Source organism: Nanorana parkeri, unplaced genomic scaffold, assembly GCF_000935625.1.
Source record: "Nanorana parkeri isolate BGI_ZX_2015 unplaced genomic scaffold, ASM93562v1 scaffold502, whole genome shotgun sequence".
Taxonomy (NCBI): Eukaryota; Metazoa; Chordata; class Amphibia; order Anura; family Dicroglossidae; genus Nanorana; species Nanorana parkeri.
The window spans coordinates 75,699-95,137 of NW_017306770.1; positions in this window are offsets into that span (position 1 = coordinate 75,699).

A 19,439-nucleotide genomic window follows, 5' to 3' on the forward strand; every position below is an offset into this window, starting at 1 on the left:
ACATATATATATATTTACACCTTGTATGCATGTATATATTCTCTCCCATTAAACGCCACTTTGGAAGTTGATCTATTCAGGATAAGAAAAACAAAATATATATATATATAATTAACAATATGATATAAAACCAGAATGCACGGATTTGCATAAAAAGTCTTTAACCGAGAAAAGAAAACATGTTTCAGTATTGTGGATTATATATTTCATGAATTGTGTGAATAGTCAGACACAACTTTACCAAACCTTATTTTTTGGCATTTTTTTCAGTTAAATACATTCTATTGCAAACTTTTTTATTAAGCACTCATCTAGCAACAATAAAATATGTTTAATTTTAGTAGATTAGATCATGCAGCAAATAAGTCATTCTAAATCACTGTTAATGTACTTTAAACTGTCTTTTAAAAAAAAGTGGTTAAGAGATTATTGAAATTTAAAAAGAATGCTCAAAGCAAGAAATATTAATTTTGTTCTGTCCTCAGGCATAGCCAAAGGAATCACTATCTAATAAGTAAAAACTCATGCAGTAACAGTCATTCTGTTGTAAGACTTAGTGCTTTCCTAGGTACCTACTTTGTAGGTCTCTGTATCGAAGCAAAAGGTTACACCTGATTGATAGAATATTTCAGAAGGAGCCAAACTAGGGGACCACTATAATAAAACGCATGGAATACAGCTACTCTAAGCATTTCATAATGCTTCTGTCTTATTAAAATCATTTATCTTTGCATAAAATAATGTATATCCATTAACACTATCCTGCACTATCCCACTCTGTTTCATATGAGACAGACACACACCCAGACATAAGCACATTTCAGCCCAGGTTAGTGAGAAGCCTATTAATGTTTCATGCTAATCAAGGATCCTGGGAAATAGAGCTGACAGGTGCTTTCTACTCTGCTTATTCCTGTCTTTCTGCATTAGACATAACTAGTCGAAAAAAATACAGCATCCTGAATGGATTTGTCCATTGTCTGGCAGGGAAAAGGAAATACTTTGAATGAGACACAATATTGAATGCCAGATATACATTTATGACTCAATTGGGGTGATTTACTAACCTAAACACACACACACACCAGGTGTGTGTGATTTTCACACAGCAAAACGTATTTATCAACCAAAAAGTCTCTAAAAGCATATTTCCACTAATGCCATATATGGAAAAATCATGCACATGATGCATATATAATGCTGCTTCACAGTTTAGACAAAAATGGTTAGCTCATGCATTTACATTCCTGCATTCATCAACGCAAGCAACATAACATAGAGCTAATTTACACCACATTACCTTGCAATTCATTGCAGGGTTTTGCACAACACACCTGCTGGGTGTGTACACACTACAAAGGTGTTTCGATTCCTCCCATAGATCATGCTGGGAGGGAACACACTACAGAGGTGTATACACGTTCGTGGTGTGTTTAAAAGGTTAGTAAATCAACCCCAATACGTTAAATAATAAAGTATGATAATAAGCATACATTTCAAAGTAGCTCCTTTGAAAAAGTTAAGGTGCAAAAAATGTTGGTTAAACATACATTTTGGGTAATTTATCAAAATAGTAAAAACTCAAATTTTCAGGATGTACAAAATCAGATTAAGAGAAAATAATAATAAAAAAATTGGATGGAATGATGGTCCCTTTACTAAGACAAAAAGTAAAACGCAAATCCGCTAATCATCCACTTTTGAGAGCAATGAATATACGAACAATTTAACAAACAAGGGTTATATACAATTACGTTACAGATAGCAGCCCTTTTAATAGCATTATGAAAAGTGATTGCCCTTTGCACATGGGTGCAGGGATGTACAGCATTCATTACTCTCTATGCTGAGCTGATACATCTCAGGAAAGGTGATATACACAGCCCTTTGATAGTTACTTTCAGTTGACTCCAATGAGATTAGAAAAATCCAGTCACATTACTAAAAAATATATATTATTCTACTATTGAAACTTTGTGATTTTGGCCTAATGTATACAGGCCGGACAGCCAAAGTGGGATAACATACCAGGTCAGCAGGGGGGCCCAATACAGACTGCCTGAAAATGCCCTCAGGGCCCCATCATTTCTATTGGCAGCTTAAGGGATCATACAGGAAATTTGTATTGATCACCAAGCAGGAGGAGGAGAGGGAGAAAGCTCCTAGCCCTGCCCACTGACCATTGATTGGAAGAGGCAGATGGAACTGGGAGTAAGGACTGCCTATTCATCTCTCTTTGCATAAAAGAGAGATGAATAGCCCCACCTGCCAGAGCTTCTCTTGTCCTTCTGGAGCCCCTGGGTAGTCAAGACCCCAGCTGACATCAGGGACCCCTGTATCTAGATTTCCTCCCCTTATTTGACTATGGATCCCCACATCTCTTGCCTGGTTTACGTGTAAAATACCTATTCCTGACCCCATTATTATGTACATTATACACACCTTACGCATGAACTCGCTCTATATTACATACACCTGGCCCCTAAACTATGTACAGTACATTACACACACCTGACTCCTGCACTCTGCACATTACTTACACCTGGCCCCTGCATTTTCTACATTATATACTTCTAGGCATATGTAGGCATAAGGAAGCAATGAGGTTTGAAAAACCATTCCAACCAGGTAAGCACTGTCCTTTGACAGAGATCCACAAATGGTGTCTTTTGCACTCAAAAATGCCCCATGGACATCAAAGCTTTATCTAATCCTGCCAGAATGCCACATTTTGGAAGATAATCATCTGATATCTAGATTACCTTTACTATAGTGTTTATTGAAAAAGTAAACATAGATTATAAAATTAGAGTAATATTTTCTCCTAATCTGAACATTTTGTTAATAATGTACAAGCCTTTAGCTACTGAATATATTTAACTGAAAAATGTACTACATTTTATTGCCATTTTAGTGGTGGCTAATGATGAATGAATCAAGAGCATCAGCAATTTGAAAATGCTTGAATTGCAACCAATATTTTCATGTAGAATTGTCTGATCTGCAGCAAGAACATCATCTGGAAATCTAGCAAATTCTGATTCATGAATTTTATAATTCTCTGATGCCAGGCCAAATATACACATTTATCTTTCGATGAATTCAATTTAGCTAATTATGAAATCACCTGATTTTTAAACTGATTCGCTGATCACTAGTAGTGGAGTAAAAGACTTTGTAAAAATAAGAATTGTTTTAATTACTGCTGGAAATATCCAATATAAAAGGTGGATTTGGAGGCTTTGGTAAAGCTAAATTCATATACAGAAAAGTATTAATATAGTACGCACAATTATATTTTATTCACTAATCTTAAGAAGATTTATAGTTTTAGTAACTTCTAACTACAAACTTGATCACTAGAAGAAAAGTGTTCTTATCAACACAACTGTCAAGCAAGTTTGATAAGAAAAAAAATAAATTATTTAGGCAGAGTTGTAGCTGAAACTTGAAAGAATTTTGTCTATATTCAATATATCATACTGCCAATGTAGAAGTCACTCTGAATTTCTAACTAGTATGTCTCTGTCATAACTAAACTTGACAGCTCCCATTGAAAATTCAGTTTTATTGCAATGGCATGAAAGCAAGTCAAAGTTGAACTAACAAGCCATTACAGGGAATCATTGAAAATTCTACTGTTTTTCTGTTTACTTCCTTCTAATTGAGGCAGTTATTTAGCTTTAGGGTACTTATTTGTTTACTGATGGTGTTTGGTGATATAAGTATACATCTAGTGCTAGCTGGTATAGACCTTAGTTTAGATATTAAACAACTTGTATTTCAATGACTGCAAAACGCTTTGTATAAATAATAAACACATTATATGTTCTTTATATTGATAAAGAGTATACATGTTAAAGTGTGTTTAAATCATTTTTTGAGGGGCTGGAGTAGGTAATGTGCAAAACCCCTGTGAGGTTGTTTTTTTACGTCTATGTCCTGTTGGAGAGATTTCCCTTTGCCTCTTGTTGTGTCCCAAGGACAAAAAGTGAAGATAAATCTTTCCAAAGTGAAGAGCCATTCCCTCTTAGTTGTCACTGGAACATATGTCCCAGTTGGAAGATGTGCTCTTTTATTCCAATGACAACTTGAACATTTTGGATTTTCCCTCACTCTGGCAATCAGTAAACATAGGGTGGAGGTCCCAGACAAAGGGTTTATGCTTTCCTCATATACAGTACATGAACACACAAGAAATGTTTTAGATATAGACACAGATTATAAACAGAGAAAGGTTGTCTATTATCGACCCATGTAGGAGGCCTGATTACCTTTCACACCAGATAAATATCTGCTCAGATATGGAACATGTGGTTGTTAATGGTGTACACACAAGATTTAGTTTTGGGACCATTATTTTTTGAACCTGTTTATAAATAATGTATTATGTTTTGTATTGGAAGTACCACTTTCAGCTCTTGTACTATAATTTCCATTTACCTTGAAAGTGATTTGTAGTCTGTTACTCAGACTACACATTTCTGTAAGGTTTGGCCTTCACCTTGGATGGGTAGGTTCTTGCAGATTGGTTGACTACAGTGAGGAATGGGAAATAGAATACAGAGATCTGTATCTGAGCAGTGTTAAAGAGGACTGGGAAGGATGAATCTGCCTGGGCTGATTTGCAAAGGGTTCTGTGCATTCTGTTTAATATTTCACAATCCAGAACTTAGCAGCAAATCTCATTGAAGTCTATGGGCGGGGTCATGTTAATACATTCTGGCCATTTTTAGGGCTTTCAGGTAAATTATTGTTGTTAAGAAAAAGGCATGAAAAACTGGGCACTGCAAAAGGGACACATATCATAGCAAAAATGTTTTAAGAAAAATACAGAACACCAGGGGTAGGGTCTTATCATATGACCTTAAGGGTGAAATGGAATACTCACATATATTTTAACTAACAGGTTTGGGGGATTTCTTAAAGTATAATTCCACTTTGTTTTTTGAGTTCTAAAAAAACATATGTTTGCAGTGTGCACAACATGTATTCTGATTGACAGTCACAGAGACTGCACACACTGGAAGCACATGTTTGGCTGTGGAGTTGCTTTTTTTCTTATACAATTAGCTTGGTTTACATACAGCAGCAGCAACATAATTTGATTATTTCAGTTTTAAAAGGTTTTTCTTTAGATAGTTTTAGCTTTTTCATTCAAATGGTAATATGCTCACTTTGACCAGAAAAAAAAAGAGTTGTTTAGTAGTTAACCAAGGCTACAAAACTGTCCTGCTGTTGGCCAATTTCTTTCAAATTCTTATTACAAATTAAGAGAAAGCAGATACTACAGCAGTGTACAACTGGCCAGCAACTGAACATTTGTAAATAGCAAGGCTGGACCCAAATTTACAAGCGACAAAGAGCACAGGCTAGGATTTGTATGCTGCAGAGGATACAGCAATGAATGAATGAATAAAATTGGCCTGTAGCATAACAGTTTCAATCAGGGTTAATATGCCCAACCAGTGCCCAACAGGGGTATTCACCTTGTGAATATCTGTGAAAGTTCATTCTGTGTTGATATATGCCAAAATGAAAATTCTTTAGTTGTTTCTTTACAAGGGAATGTGTTTTCAAATGTTTTTTTCATGTAATACCGCATTATAGCCACTAGATGCTGTTGAGCAGCATAACAAATAAATAATTATTTCCTATGCCCTATTAGCTCCATCTAGTGGTCATAATGCAACACCACATAAAAACATTTGCATATGTATTTCACTTGTAAAGAAAAAAGCAATATTTGCACAGATCGAACGTTCACAGATATTTGCAAACTCCTAGTTTTGCACATGTGTATGCATGCACTATTTTTAACTATTTTTATATTTCAGAGTGTTTGCATTAAAAAAAGAGCTGCTTTAATGCAGAGGTAGAGACTTCACTGTCTGTACACAATAGTAAAAGATTAGAGAAGGCTAATTAATGCACTTTGTGTGTATTTGTATATCTAAGGCAATGTAAGGCAATTGTGCTATTTAGTATAAAACATTACTAATCTTCATTAGTAATGGCTATTCACTTCAGGTTTGTACGGCTGATTTCAGCCGTATATCGGCTGAAATCAGCTGTACATCGGGTGGCTTTGTGTGGCTTCGGGTCGGTCGAACATGCTCAGCATGTTCGGCCGACCCGAAGTGCAGAAGGAGTTAGACTCAGCCGATCCAACATCTGGATCTGCTAAGCCGAACCTCCGGCAGGATACTCACTGCTGTTCGGTCTATTCTCATAGATGCTGGACAGCAGTGAGTAAATAGCCGAATGCCGCTGAGCGGCATTCAGCTCGGCTGTTCTGCTCGGTCCCTCTGTGGCACCGAGCAGAATAGAAAAATAGTTTAAAAAGTAGAAAAAAAAACAATTGAAAACGATTGTGCGGAGCTAGCAGTGGCAGCTAGCTCCACCCAACAGTTTTCTATTGGCCGGGCGGTTCTGCTGCCGTCAAAAAAAAAAAAAACATTTGCCATAGGAATGCATAGCTAGATTCCTATTGACTATTTCAATTTGCAATAGCCAATAGCAAACTAGCTATTGCCCCCGCCCTCTGCTGCTGTCAATCAGCAGAGGGGACCTGCAGTTCTCCATCCTCTAGTGATTGACAGCAGCAGAGGGCGGGGGCAATAGCTAGTTTGCTATTGGGTATTGCAAATTGAAATAGCCAATAGGAATCTATCAATGCATTCCTATGGTGAAATTTTTTTTTATTCTGACGGCAGACATTAATGGGAGTGGAGTACAAGGACAGAGAGATGTAGAATGTGGAATATCGGATATATGGGGCCACCGAGAATTGGGGCACAAACCCCCCCCCCTCGGATGGGATCAGCCTTAAAAGCAAAAACCCCCCAGAGGGAGGGGCTCCACGGCCCAAGCCCCGCCGATGACAGGAACTCCTGTCCAAAATGCCCAACCGAGGCAAGAGGCAAATTAAATAACCGCTTTAAAACAGTGGTGTAGTTCCCAAACCTGTAGGGGTCTTCCATCAGGAGAGTCCTTGTCCGTATCGGCACACCCGGTCTCCTCCATAAGGGAGTCAACGATGGTCCCATCAAGGCGGGGGCGGCGATCGTATGCCATGAGGCCGTGGTGTGCCGAGGACGCAGGGCTCTAGGGAGGGAGTAGTGTAGAGCCAAAACATAATTGAAAAAAACACACACAACATAAGATAACATGGTACCTTCTGAGGAGCTTAGGCCGTTGAATCCCCCTCAGGAAGGCTCCTGACCCCTGCAGCCTATAGGACGGTGCGCAGGGGATCCCAGGGCCTAGGGAGCCAGTTCGGTGGCCCATGATTGGGCTACCGATGGGTAGTGAGAGAGGCTCCCTGAGAGGGGTTCGTGGCATGTGTGCAATCGTGATTGCCGTGTATAGGCTAAGGCATATATGGTGAAGAGGTATACTCAGCCCATGACGACTATGTCCGATGAGGGGGACTCTAGGTTCAGGTCCCAGGGATCTGTGGTGCCAGCTTGAGGGGCAAGTGTGGTGATGAAGATCTATAGTGATATAACACTGCATTCAGGGGTTGCTACTGCCGCCAAAATGTTGGGGCGGCGGCTGATCGCAGTGGAAGGCTTGTGGTGTGCGCAGGTTCACGTTAAGCACCTGGTGGGTGCAGGGGTTCATTAGGCAAAAGCTGGGGTCATCATCTCACCGGACAGTTCGTCATCTTGAGGGACAACTTAGGTGGAGCGGTGGCTGTGCTCGTCGCGTCTGGATGGCATGGTGTAGGTACGGGAGTCAGATGCGGATGGGGAGGATCTTTGTTTCTTGGCGTTTCTGTGATCCTGTCGATCTGGCGGAGAGGTTTGTTGTAGTGGCGGCGTGGTCGGGCAGAGCGGGGATCCTCTTCGGTCCTGCGTTGTAAGAGATGGAGGCTTCAGATCGTCATTCCAGTCCTGAATGGCGACTGGGGGAAGATCCAGTAGTGAGCAGAAGGTGTCCAGGTCATCTGGGGTGCGTAAGAGAGCCGTTTTACCTCTATAAGTGGCCGACAGGCAGAAGGGGAAGCGCCAGCGGTACACGATGCCGTGGTGTCGCAGGCAATCGAGCAGGGGGCGGAGGGCTCTCCTTTGCTGCAGTGTATGCACTGAGAAATCTTGGAACAGCTTCACCTCTGTTCCGTCGAGGAATACGGCGCCTCTGCGTCTTGCTTTTTGTAAGATTTCTTCCTTCAAGGGGAAGCTCTGTAGGCAACAGATGATGTCACGAGGGGCTTCCTCCATCGCTGCCCGTGGTTTAAGCGCTCGGTGTGCGCGTACAAATTCAATAGGGGAGTCCAGGGGTCGTTCCAATAAGTCGTTGAAGAGCCTTAGGAGGGACGCTGGGACCATATCAGGTAGCACTGACTCTGGGAGGCCGCGGACGCGGATATTGGACCTACAGCCTCTGTTGTCCAGGTCTTCAAGCTGCCTCCGCATGGTGATGAGGGAATGGGATGTGGCGACTTGATTGGATGGCAGGGTGCTTATTTCCCTGTCTCTGTCGGCACCCGCCCGTTCCACTACATGCAGGCGGCGGCCTATATCTTGAATGTCTCTGCGAAGCTTCGTTACGGCGGAGTGTAGAGTGTCCTTTATGTCCGCCGTCATGGATGACAGGTCAGACCGGGTGGGTAAGTGCCTGATGTACTCGTGCAGGGAGGACTCTCCGGGATCCAGCGTCTCGGCCTGGCGCGTGTGAGGGGCCGTCTCCGCCATGTTGTGGGCATGTGTCTCTGAGGCCTCGTGGCGGTGAGATTTGAAAAAGTCCGGTACCTGTTTGGCCGGCCGGTCTCCCTTCTGTCCAGGAGTCTTCCCAGGAGGGTATTGTGGGCCAATCTTCCCCATGTCTGCGGGAGGAGGGCTGCAGAAGGCGATGCTGGGTGCAGGTGAGCAGGAGCTCCTGAGTTAAGCGGCCATCTCCGTTGCCGCCGAAGCCACGCCCCCAGTTGGCTCTACTTGTAAGACACTGTGCAACAGAGTCACAAAAATGTATTTGCTTAATGCCGAACTCTGGGATAAGCAAACTTTATCTAAATACAAGAGATATGTGCATTCTTAATTGAATATTGGTGTGCTTTGCGTGTCTTTTCCAAGCTCTTGCAGTAATTCAGATTGGAACTTTATTTCTGTGCAGGAGCTTTGTGTTATAGACTGGTCACTGCTGCTGTCTCTCCTTGAACAGGGTGTATATTACTATTATATAGTAATATCTGGGTTTGTAAAGGCATTTAGTGCACACAAAGTGGCTCTAGATCTTTTTTGGCTATTGAAGAATACATTTAAATAAAAAAAGCTTGAGCCTGGAGTTCAGCTTCAAGAAAAAATAGGTTTTTGGTTTACATACACTTTGTGTTTACATGCATTTTTGAGCAGCTGATCTTGCTGCAGTAATTGTCTTTACAATTTTAATGAAATCCTCTATGCAACCTATATAGACTAATGTCCACACTTTCCTTTTCTTTTCCTTTTTTTTTGTTTTGATTATATGGAAGTTTCATGTTATTAAGTAACTGTTTTATGTTTGTTTTTGGACAGTCATTATGCAAACAGGCAGGGCCATAAGGACTCTGCACAGTGAGGAACCCCAGCCCCTGAATACTTATGTCTGGGATACTATCTTAATATTCATTGAGCTGACTAATTCAGCATAAGATGACATAGAATCTATGTCATTCTCAAGTTTTTTGCTTATGGAATTACATGTCTTAAATACTCCAACAGTGAGAAAACGCATGCCATTATGCTCAACTTATTTATTCGCCAACTAGGAGTTTTAGGTGTTTCTGCCCACCTTGGTGTTTCTGTACCTCCTACTGCATTTTTTCATAACACAAAAGAAATAAACAAAATAAACAGGAAAAGTGGGCATCCTTCATTGTAGTTACACAATAGGTGTTCAGATCCAGCAACTAGATTGCAGATATCTCACCAATACTGTTCGCAAAACATATACACTATTTTAGGTGGTTTAAAGTTTATCTCTAGCCAAAACATGTTTTTAGATGTAGCTAGAGATGGGAATTTTTAGAACCCCGGTCAGGTTTTTTTAAATGTATATCTATGTTCTTCCTGGAGAGTATGGACCTAAATCTTTGTCCTGGTGGCCAATGTCACTGGGACAGAAAGTGCTAAAATCTACCACTGGGATACCTGTTTCAGGATCAACCATTTCAAAGAAGATTTCCCTTCACAGTGAGAATCCTTCTCACTTTCTGTTATTAGAAGAAATCACCCCAATTATGCACAGTCATAAGTAAATAAAAAAATTAACAGAGGTTCTAACATTCTCTATACTATCCAAAATCTAAAACAAGTTTAAGCTGTTGACACACATTCATTTTTCAGCAGATATCAATATCTGAACTAGATTTGTGTGGACTGGCTATTTAAAGGGACTAGATATAAAACATCTGTAAAAATACACCTGTCATGATGTAAATGTGTAGCTTCCATTTCTGACACCTTAAAATGCTATTTACTTAGATTTCAATACTTTTCGAGTTACTAACCCAGAGCAAATATACTGTAGATATGAGGAAGGGTGGCCTTTTCTGACTCACGTGGGCTACATGCTTGTTTTAGGTCTGTGACTCAAAACTACTAATAGGCAAGCATTTTTTGAACCAGGCCAGCAATGGAAGCCTACAAATTTCTCGGCTGACAAATGACTTCATTAGCTTTTTTATGCTTTTGCTGATAGTTTTTCTTCCAATTTATGCCTACGGTGGAATTCAAAGTTACTGAAAAATCAGTGAAAAAGTGGTAAAAACAGGCATAAAATTGCCACATAAAAAACAGCTTCAGAAATGTTTTTCTGGCAGATCCCTTCACTGGAAATTATAGACTAAGCCAGATGAAAGGGGTGAACCAAAACAGAAGTGTGCCATTATGAAGAAGAAAACATCTGAAACTTGTGTTTTACTTGTTTAGTAATGCAATCCACTGGAAAATAGTAAATATTTCAGATTGCTTTTGAACAGGGATGTAGACTGTATGTAGGGATGAGCAAATAATGAAAAAATCTGCTCCACTGATTCAGTGGACATGATTTGCTTCCTAAGTCAAATATTTCATTCACTTTAATAGTATTAATGAACTGCAAAAAATGATTCAAGTATACCAGTATAATATAAGCAATATATGTATAATATATACAACACGTACAGAGGGCACCCAACTCTTTTAGGCTCCTCTCCCACTATGTGACCTTAGGTTCACCATCACTATTCAAAGAGAATCCCGATTTTAAGGCTGCAAGGGGTTATCTTGTGAAAATCCCCATGCTCTGTTATATGATTGGTCTGTTAAGAAAATTATATGCATTCCTATCAGATTCTATAATGATAATAGGGTAGTGATGTCACACTGGCGACTTCCTATTGAGATAACCTCCACTTTCTCTACAAGTGCTGGAACTGAACTCCTAACTGATCCTGATATTACAATATGATTCTGGATTGTGGTCCATACTGATTTGATAACATTATACAGTTTGTGTACACATTCATGCTATCAACCCTTCTTTTTACTTTATCCCAAAAGATTCATGCTTTGTAAGTCAGATTCTGACACTACTGAGATGCTTCAACCACCACTGCTGGCACTAATTATTCATCAGTGAAATCACATAACAGATCATAGCAGATCCCCTATTTACTATTCGTGACTTAGATAGATAGATAGATAGATAGATAGATAGATAGATAGATAGATAGATAGATAGATAGATAGATAGATAGAAATTTTCTGAAACACAATTTCTAAATTAAATGAACCAGTTGTATGGTGCCTTCCTAGTTTACATTTTTTGTATAGGCATTTGATGAAGGTGTTCTCAGTATGGATCATGTAGTAACATAATAATTCACTATCCTTTAGTATATTAGATCAGCATTATACACTAGGTCAGTTCATTTAGGTTAATTTGTCCAAAAATATTAGAATCATTAATTTCTGGCATACAGCTAATGACTGCTTCGAGCCAATGTCTTGTTTCATCATTAGTGTCAGTAAGATTATAACTCACACCCAACTGTTTTTACACTATGTAATAGAATCAATTGATGCTGTGGTTGACAGGACGCTGTTTTGCATTTTGTCATCTTCCTAATGTACATGGCTTAAAGGCATTGGAATCTATAATGCAGGGCAGTTTTCTGGGAGGCACAGAATAGGCTGAAGCTGCAAGGGCCATTTTCATCAAATATTAATGAAATTGAAAAATACACTGGGGTTGAAGGCTTGTCTGCTAAATGAAAGGTAAAAATCTATTCTGCTTTCTGATGACTGTAATTAGCAGCACTAATTAAAAATTCAAACCTTGTATATATTTGAAAGCATGAATCTTAGCTCTTGAAGTGTTTATTTCCTTTAAAAAGTATTTTATTTTACAACACTAATTGAACAGGATCCTTCCTGGGTTGACAGCCACAGATGGCTGGAGCCAGATTACACATCCAGCCTCTTCAGACTACTTCCCTCCTGAAGTCATAAAACATCTCTAAAAACACATATATGCTCTGGATAAGCCATTAATTCTGTGTCATCCGCCATGTATTCCGACAACTTCATGGATATGGCTTTTCCCAGACACTATGTTGTGCTTCTCTTCAATAATTCATGAAAAATTACTTGTATTAAATGGCCTTCAAACTACCAAAACATGTCCCAGTTTTCTTCTTCTACATGAATCGCTGCTGAAGTGACCAGTATGGAACATTTTGCTCATGAGCATCCATTAGTCAGAACACTATTTTTCATGAGTTCAGCCATGTGGGGTTTTGAAAATAGTGTTGGCCACAAGAGAATATATGACAATAGCAGACATATTGCTTACAAGAATGGACCACAACTATAAACAAATCAATATTTAATTAAAAATTAAATCAGATTGTTAAGAAATAAAAATTAATTTGTAATAGTCTTTAAAATAAATCGGTCAAAAAACCTGGGCAGTTCAAACAGAGCATATGGTGGCAAAATGCATAGGCAGATATTACTGTCAGTGAAATATGCATGTTTGGAACAATCAGCAGTCCAGAGACAGAAATATAGAGAGGCAAATGAAAGTAAATGCAAATCTCTAATTTTCTTGTAAAGTTAAAGCATGACCACACCCCGTCCTGCTTACAGATCCTTCTTATTGTTAATTAAGGCAGCCCATGATAATAAAAGGCCAATATGTAGGCTTTTAAGGTGAGTAGAAAGGGTGGGGGCAAACCTTATAATTTGGACATGTGGTTTTACTGAAGGTAAGCTTTGTTACTGCATGCTTCATGTGGTCAGTTTGCTTGCAAGCAGGGCCAGATCTACCTCCTCTGCTGCCGCAAGGCCAGGTTCCTCAATACCACCCCCTACTCACCACCCCCCCCCCCTCATGGTGAATGGCAGACCTGCAGGCTGATCTCAGCGACATTGCCGTAATCACTTGCACAAAACAATCGGCGGCTTCCCCGCTGTACATTTAGCTCTGCTTGCCCAAAGCAGGGCTAAATGTGGAAAACAACTACCCGCCCGACGCCCGGAACTGCATCTCCCGGGCATCGAGAGATAGGAATTCCACACCCCTGCTGCCCCCCTACTCCCTGCTGCCCCAAGGCCGGGCCTTGGTTGGCCTTGTGGGAAATCCGGCCCTGCTTGCAAGTTGGTAGTTTGGGTAATCTATGCCATTTTTATAGGCAAACAGTTAAATACACAGTTCAAGTTCATATATGTTACTTAATTCACCTGGCTAGGGATTTTTGATTGTGTTTCACTAGTCTTGTGATTCACACTTTCCCACCACACTGCATGGTCAAGCAGGTAACATCTCTATTACCTGATTCTACTTAGCAACTTCCAGTGTCACATCTCAACCTTAGGGATACTCCTTGGTAGTAATGAGTGAACCAAGCAAAGATCAGCTCACTGGATATTCACCAAACATACAGGTCTATTCACAAAAGGGTGAAGAGTTTGGAGAAGGCAGGAGAAGTGAACAATCTAGGACAACATAGCTGATTTGAAAAAAAGTCTCCAATTCAGCTCACTTTCCAGTTCAGCTATGTTGTCCTAGATTGTTCCCTTCTCCTACCTTCTTCAAACTCTTCACCCTTTTGTGAATAGACCCCATAGTGTTGAATCCACAATCCGTGGGCATATTGGCAAACCCCATTGAAGGTTATGAGAGCAGAATCTTGTCATTTTTTGCCTGGCTTTTTTCAAAGCCTAATTGCAAACTTTTCATTAATAAAGGGACATGGGGTGTTGGACACTGACATGGGTGACATAAAATGTTAAAAAAACATTGTTCAGAAGGAAAACGGTCTTTTAATTCAGCTTAAAGGGCAACATTAAAAATACACGAATCCTTTACATAACATGTTTGGTGGATGTCTTAACCCTGCACATGAAGTTGTGCACCAGTACGATGTACTCTGAAAAAAATTATCTCTAAAACAAGAAATAAATTACCACTGCTAAAGGACAGTTCTCTGCCAGCTTTGTTCTGTTTGTAAAAACTTCTTGAGGTACCACCTTAAAACTCACCAGGTATGGATTTAACAGTTTTGCTTGCAAGGCCTTTTTTTGTTTTTTTGCACACATAATCCACATTTTAGGCCTAAAATTAATTAAAACCACCTAAAACTATAACTAACTATTTTCTGAAAGCAAAGACCCTGTAGAATAAAGTAATGGCAATTGTAAATTTTTACGTGGCACCATATTAGAGTAACTCTTGATCAAACCCATGTTTATAAATATTACGTTAATTTTAGTGTCCAAAAACACAATCTGATTCCCATTTGTTTATGAAATATAAAAGATGAGGCTACAATGAGTAAATAGATACCCAACATGCCCAGGTAAAAAATAGTGTGCATCTGAGAAATAGCAACAAAATAAGGTACCCCAAATTATCCATAGGCTACCCTTTAACTCCATGAACACTGACCCTAGAATTATTGCTCTCACTCTGTCGCATATGGCGATGCCTAACAGGCGTAGTGCGATCGTCGTTTTCGTATGTAGGTGCACCAGACATGTGTGTAGGTTAATACCCATGTGCTCACAGGGGATGTGGACTTCAGTTTTTTTTTCATTTTTACATTTATTTTATTGAATCTTGTTTTTTTTTTATTTTTTATTTTACCTAATTACCTCAGGGACCGGAAGTTAGGCAATCAGCATCATTTTTGGTCCCATACAGCAGGAAGGAGATCGGTGAATGAATGTTCCTGCTGACCCCCAAGATGCTGGTCCCGGGCACCCCCTTTCCTCCTGAAACAAGTTAGGCCACATGCCCTCAACATTGGAAGGGTACCTTGCATTGGGGGTTATGCATGGCTCCTTCTCTCCATGTTGATGAGGAAAAGGGTCATAACCCCACTCCCCAGGCCAGTCACATAGGCACTTCGTGGCAGGACGTACAGTATACGCCTCCCGTTACAAAGGGGTTAATCCAAAACACTCATCACTTAGATTCTGAAGTCAGATCCATATCAAGAGGAACCTCCAGGTGCTTGCAAAAGGCTCGCTCCCACCGGTATGAATTTTTGTCCAAAAAGAGCCGCACTCAATCCTTCCTCCAAATAAATCCACATTTTATTTCAATCCATGGAACAGCATACACCTTCCAAACCTCCCCTAAATGAAAGAAACTCTCTTCTTACATGTTTCAAAGAAAGGGCTTAATCATAGGAATCATAGATTTTTTTATGGTGAAAACAGGTACAATCAGTGATTACAAATCCAGCATGAATAAAATAAAAATCTGCTATTCTGAGAATGATGAGAATTGTTTGCCTCTGTGAAAAGTTGGAAAATATCATCATTTTTTCTAATACATTATTTTCAGCATCTATAGATCAGCACTGGTAGCTTTTGGAATAGAGCTCCTGGCACAGAAAGCTACATATATCCAACCCTAAGTTGGCAGTCAGGAAAGAATTTGAGCACCATTGTGCTCAAGCCATGGGCAGAGACAGCATGCCTCAGTAAGTGTCTGTAAAGAGTGGATGTACCTGGTGTTCATAAACTCTTCCAAGATGCAGAAAGAGTCTTTCAAATGTCTTTCCCAGCTGCCATCTCACTGCTCTTTATTATGCTCTAGTATTATTGCCATTGTAGTGTGATTTTACTAATTTTATTTTAAATAAATGATTTTATTAATACTACACTCTAGATGCATTGCTGTGCTGCTCTCCTTTTAATGTTTGTTTGCTAGTTATTGTTTTTGGAACCCCTACCCCTCTCCACCACAGGCATCTACTATTTTGGAGTAATAGATTTATCTGACTGTGGTGTAGTATTTGGGACTACCCTGTTTTAATTAAGCTTGATTTTATGTACTCGGTTTTATTGTGTTATAACATTAGTATTATTACTATTGTACCACATGGGCACTATTTTTTAATTCAAAGTGCTTACATGTTTTTTGCTTTTTACAATTCATATGTAAATGATTGAATGTTAATAACTTCATAACAGGTTTTACTTTAAACTAGAACTGTGGGCAGACTATGGAAGTGCATATGTTTACATTACAGATTAGAATGATGGCAGGCACAGAGACAGTGAGAGAAGAAAGAGAAAGTGAAAGTAAAACTATAAAGCTTCTGCTGCAAACTTTGAGGATTAATTACTCTTCAATGTCTGCAGCTACAAAGGGTCGGTGAGGATTTGTTTATTTAGCTTATTTACTATTTGGTAATAATATGTAAATATTTCAATGTGCATAGCCTGGCCACAGTTCTGCTTGAAAGTGCGTTTGTGCCAGACTATGCCAGACTCAGGAGTAAAACTTCATAAACTCTCTAGCAGCGTGCACTGTTAAGTAATTCATTCTCAAAATGAAGAATAGAGACTCTGATGTTTGGTTGGCCCAATTTACGCTTGAGCATAAGTGTTTTTTCTTGTTTGTGTTTAGCGTAGGAATGCTAGTTACTAATAGGAGGAGACAGTTGTTAAGTGCAAAATCACATGAAAAATGCACAATATGTGTGTATTATAAGCAAAATTCTGGGCACATCAGTAGTAGTAGTGGGGCAACCCCCGAACTGCAAGGGTTAAGTGCTTGTTTGGTATAGGGAGCTTAAATAACAAAGTTATACTCACCTGAACCTCGATACCAGCTTGCTCTGGGACTGCTCCCTCCAGCCTGTCTCCTCCTCTGGTCCAGTGATGGTATGTCCCTCATATGCTCAAGTCCAATACACGCTACTAGATGTGATGACTCACAGGACCTTAGACCATTGGAGCGGAGGGGGAGTGAGGCTGAAAGGAATGGTGTAAGAGCAAGCCGGGATCGTGGTTCGGATGAGTATAGCTTTGTTATTTATTTCTCCCTAGACAAAACAAGCACTTAAACCTTGCTTTGCAGGGATACCCCCACTGCAAGGGTTAAGATTTGCCCAGAGTTCTGCATTCAAAATGAATGATCAGGTGGGAATGGACACCAATGAAAAGAATGGGATTCTCCATGTTGAGTGTTGTTGTGTTTTGGGAAACAAGCGACAGAAAATCTAACTAATTTAACGTGCATAGTCTTGGTACAGGCTGACTTCAAGTGCATGCCCTAATGTCATACAGTGGTGGAAACTATGATCAGAATGTTAACAATTAAGTCCCAATAAACCTATTTAAAACTCCATAACAACTAGACATGTGCACTGCCAAAAAATTTGTTTCGTTTCGTTTTAAATTCGGATTTGTGTTATTTCGTTTTTCGGGATTCGGGTGTGAAAGTCAGTTCGGATTCGGAATTCGGATTCGGACGAAATTCGGTAGCGTTCGCACGTACGTTCGTTTCATTTTCTGTTCGTATTTGTTGTCAGTTCGGATCGTTCGTTTGCAGCAAAAGTGACATTTGAGGGGGAAAAATTTTTTTTCTCCTTCTCTAATGTCACTTTGCTCCAACGAACGAAACGAATAAGAAACGAATAAGAAACGAATAAGAACAGAAAACGAAACGAACGTTCGTGCGAACGCTACCGAATTTCGGAAATGGAAATTCGGATTCGTTTGCATTCGTTATGTCTGTAATTCGGAATTCGGATACATCCGAATGTCCGAATTTATTAAAATTTGTCCGAATTTCGAGTCGGAACGAAACGAATCGCACATGTCTAATAACAACAGCTTTCTGCCAGTGCACAGTGGACAGTGCTGAAACACAATTAAAAACTCCCAAAACCTCCCTTGCGAGATCAGCACGGTAACCGCGCTGATTCGCAACCGCACTGGTGTGAATGGGCTCTAAAACAGGAAGTACTGTTTCTACTAGACTGTACAGGTAAAAAACTTTGCAACAGATTCCCAAAAATGATTTGTTTAAGTAACCTGTATGCAGTGAGGCATAATGCATAACATAAACATAAAACGATTTTGGATTTTCACCCCCTTTAAGATACTTATTGCTTGCTAAAGTATTTGAAGAAATTTGAATTTTGTTACTGCAATAAGCAGATTTTTGTATTCACGATTCATGTTTTATGTGAAACTTTACTCTTTTATATGTCAGACTGTTCTTGTGTTGCAGCATTTCTTTCAATTTACTGTTTTGAATAAAATTATATCTCCTTCTTTGGTTGCCTTCTTGGATCTGGAAAAAAGAATCCAGAAAGGCGTGCACATTCTCCTATAGGCTATCCACAAGGAGCCCGTCTCTTTTTTTTCCAAAGAATTGTCCATTGTGAATTAAGCAAGAGAATGTAATAGGTGTTATACAGATTACATGGAAAAAAAGAAAAACCTCTGAGCCTAAATTTCATACACACTGTACAGTATGTTACCATAGATCATAGAGAGTTCATGAAAAATCTACAATCATCACGCTTTGGGTAAATATTTGTTTAAAAAACTTTTTATACACAAGCACTGGATTCTAATAGCTAAAACAATACAGGTATTCATCACTTACCGATATGAACACAAAAAAGCGCCAAAAAGGACTACTCCGCCAGTATGGACCAATATAAGCACAAGTGTAATCAGAAACAAGTCTGTTAAAAAATATATAAATAATAAAAAGCACGTGTGTAGAAAGGTCTGCAGGATGCTGCCCCCAAACCAGCCAGGGAGACCGCAAAATCTAGGGAAAAAAACACTTACTCATTCATCACTTACCGACCGAGTTCCGTTCCTACGAACAGGTCATTAAACGAATTGGTCGTTAAGCAAGGAACTCTATACAGTACTGTACTGCATTAGTACAGTACTGTATAGTGTTGCAGATGTACAGTACTGAACAGTGTACTGTAAATCGGTCAATAAAATACCTACCGAGACCCACAGTGGAGAACGGAGTACAGCACTTCTGCCGGCGAGACGTCGCACTGCCACTGCCACGTTCCCGCATGTAAGGTCGGAGAGCTGGTCGTAAGTGCGAGTGGTCGCAAAGCAGGTAAGTCGTAAAGCGAGGAATATCTGTATGTGGCATTTAGTTATGCATTAAACACTTCTGTTTTTGGAGTAGAG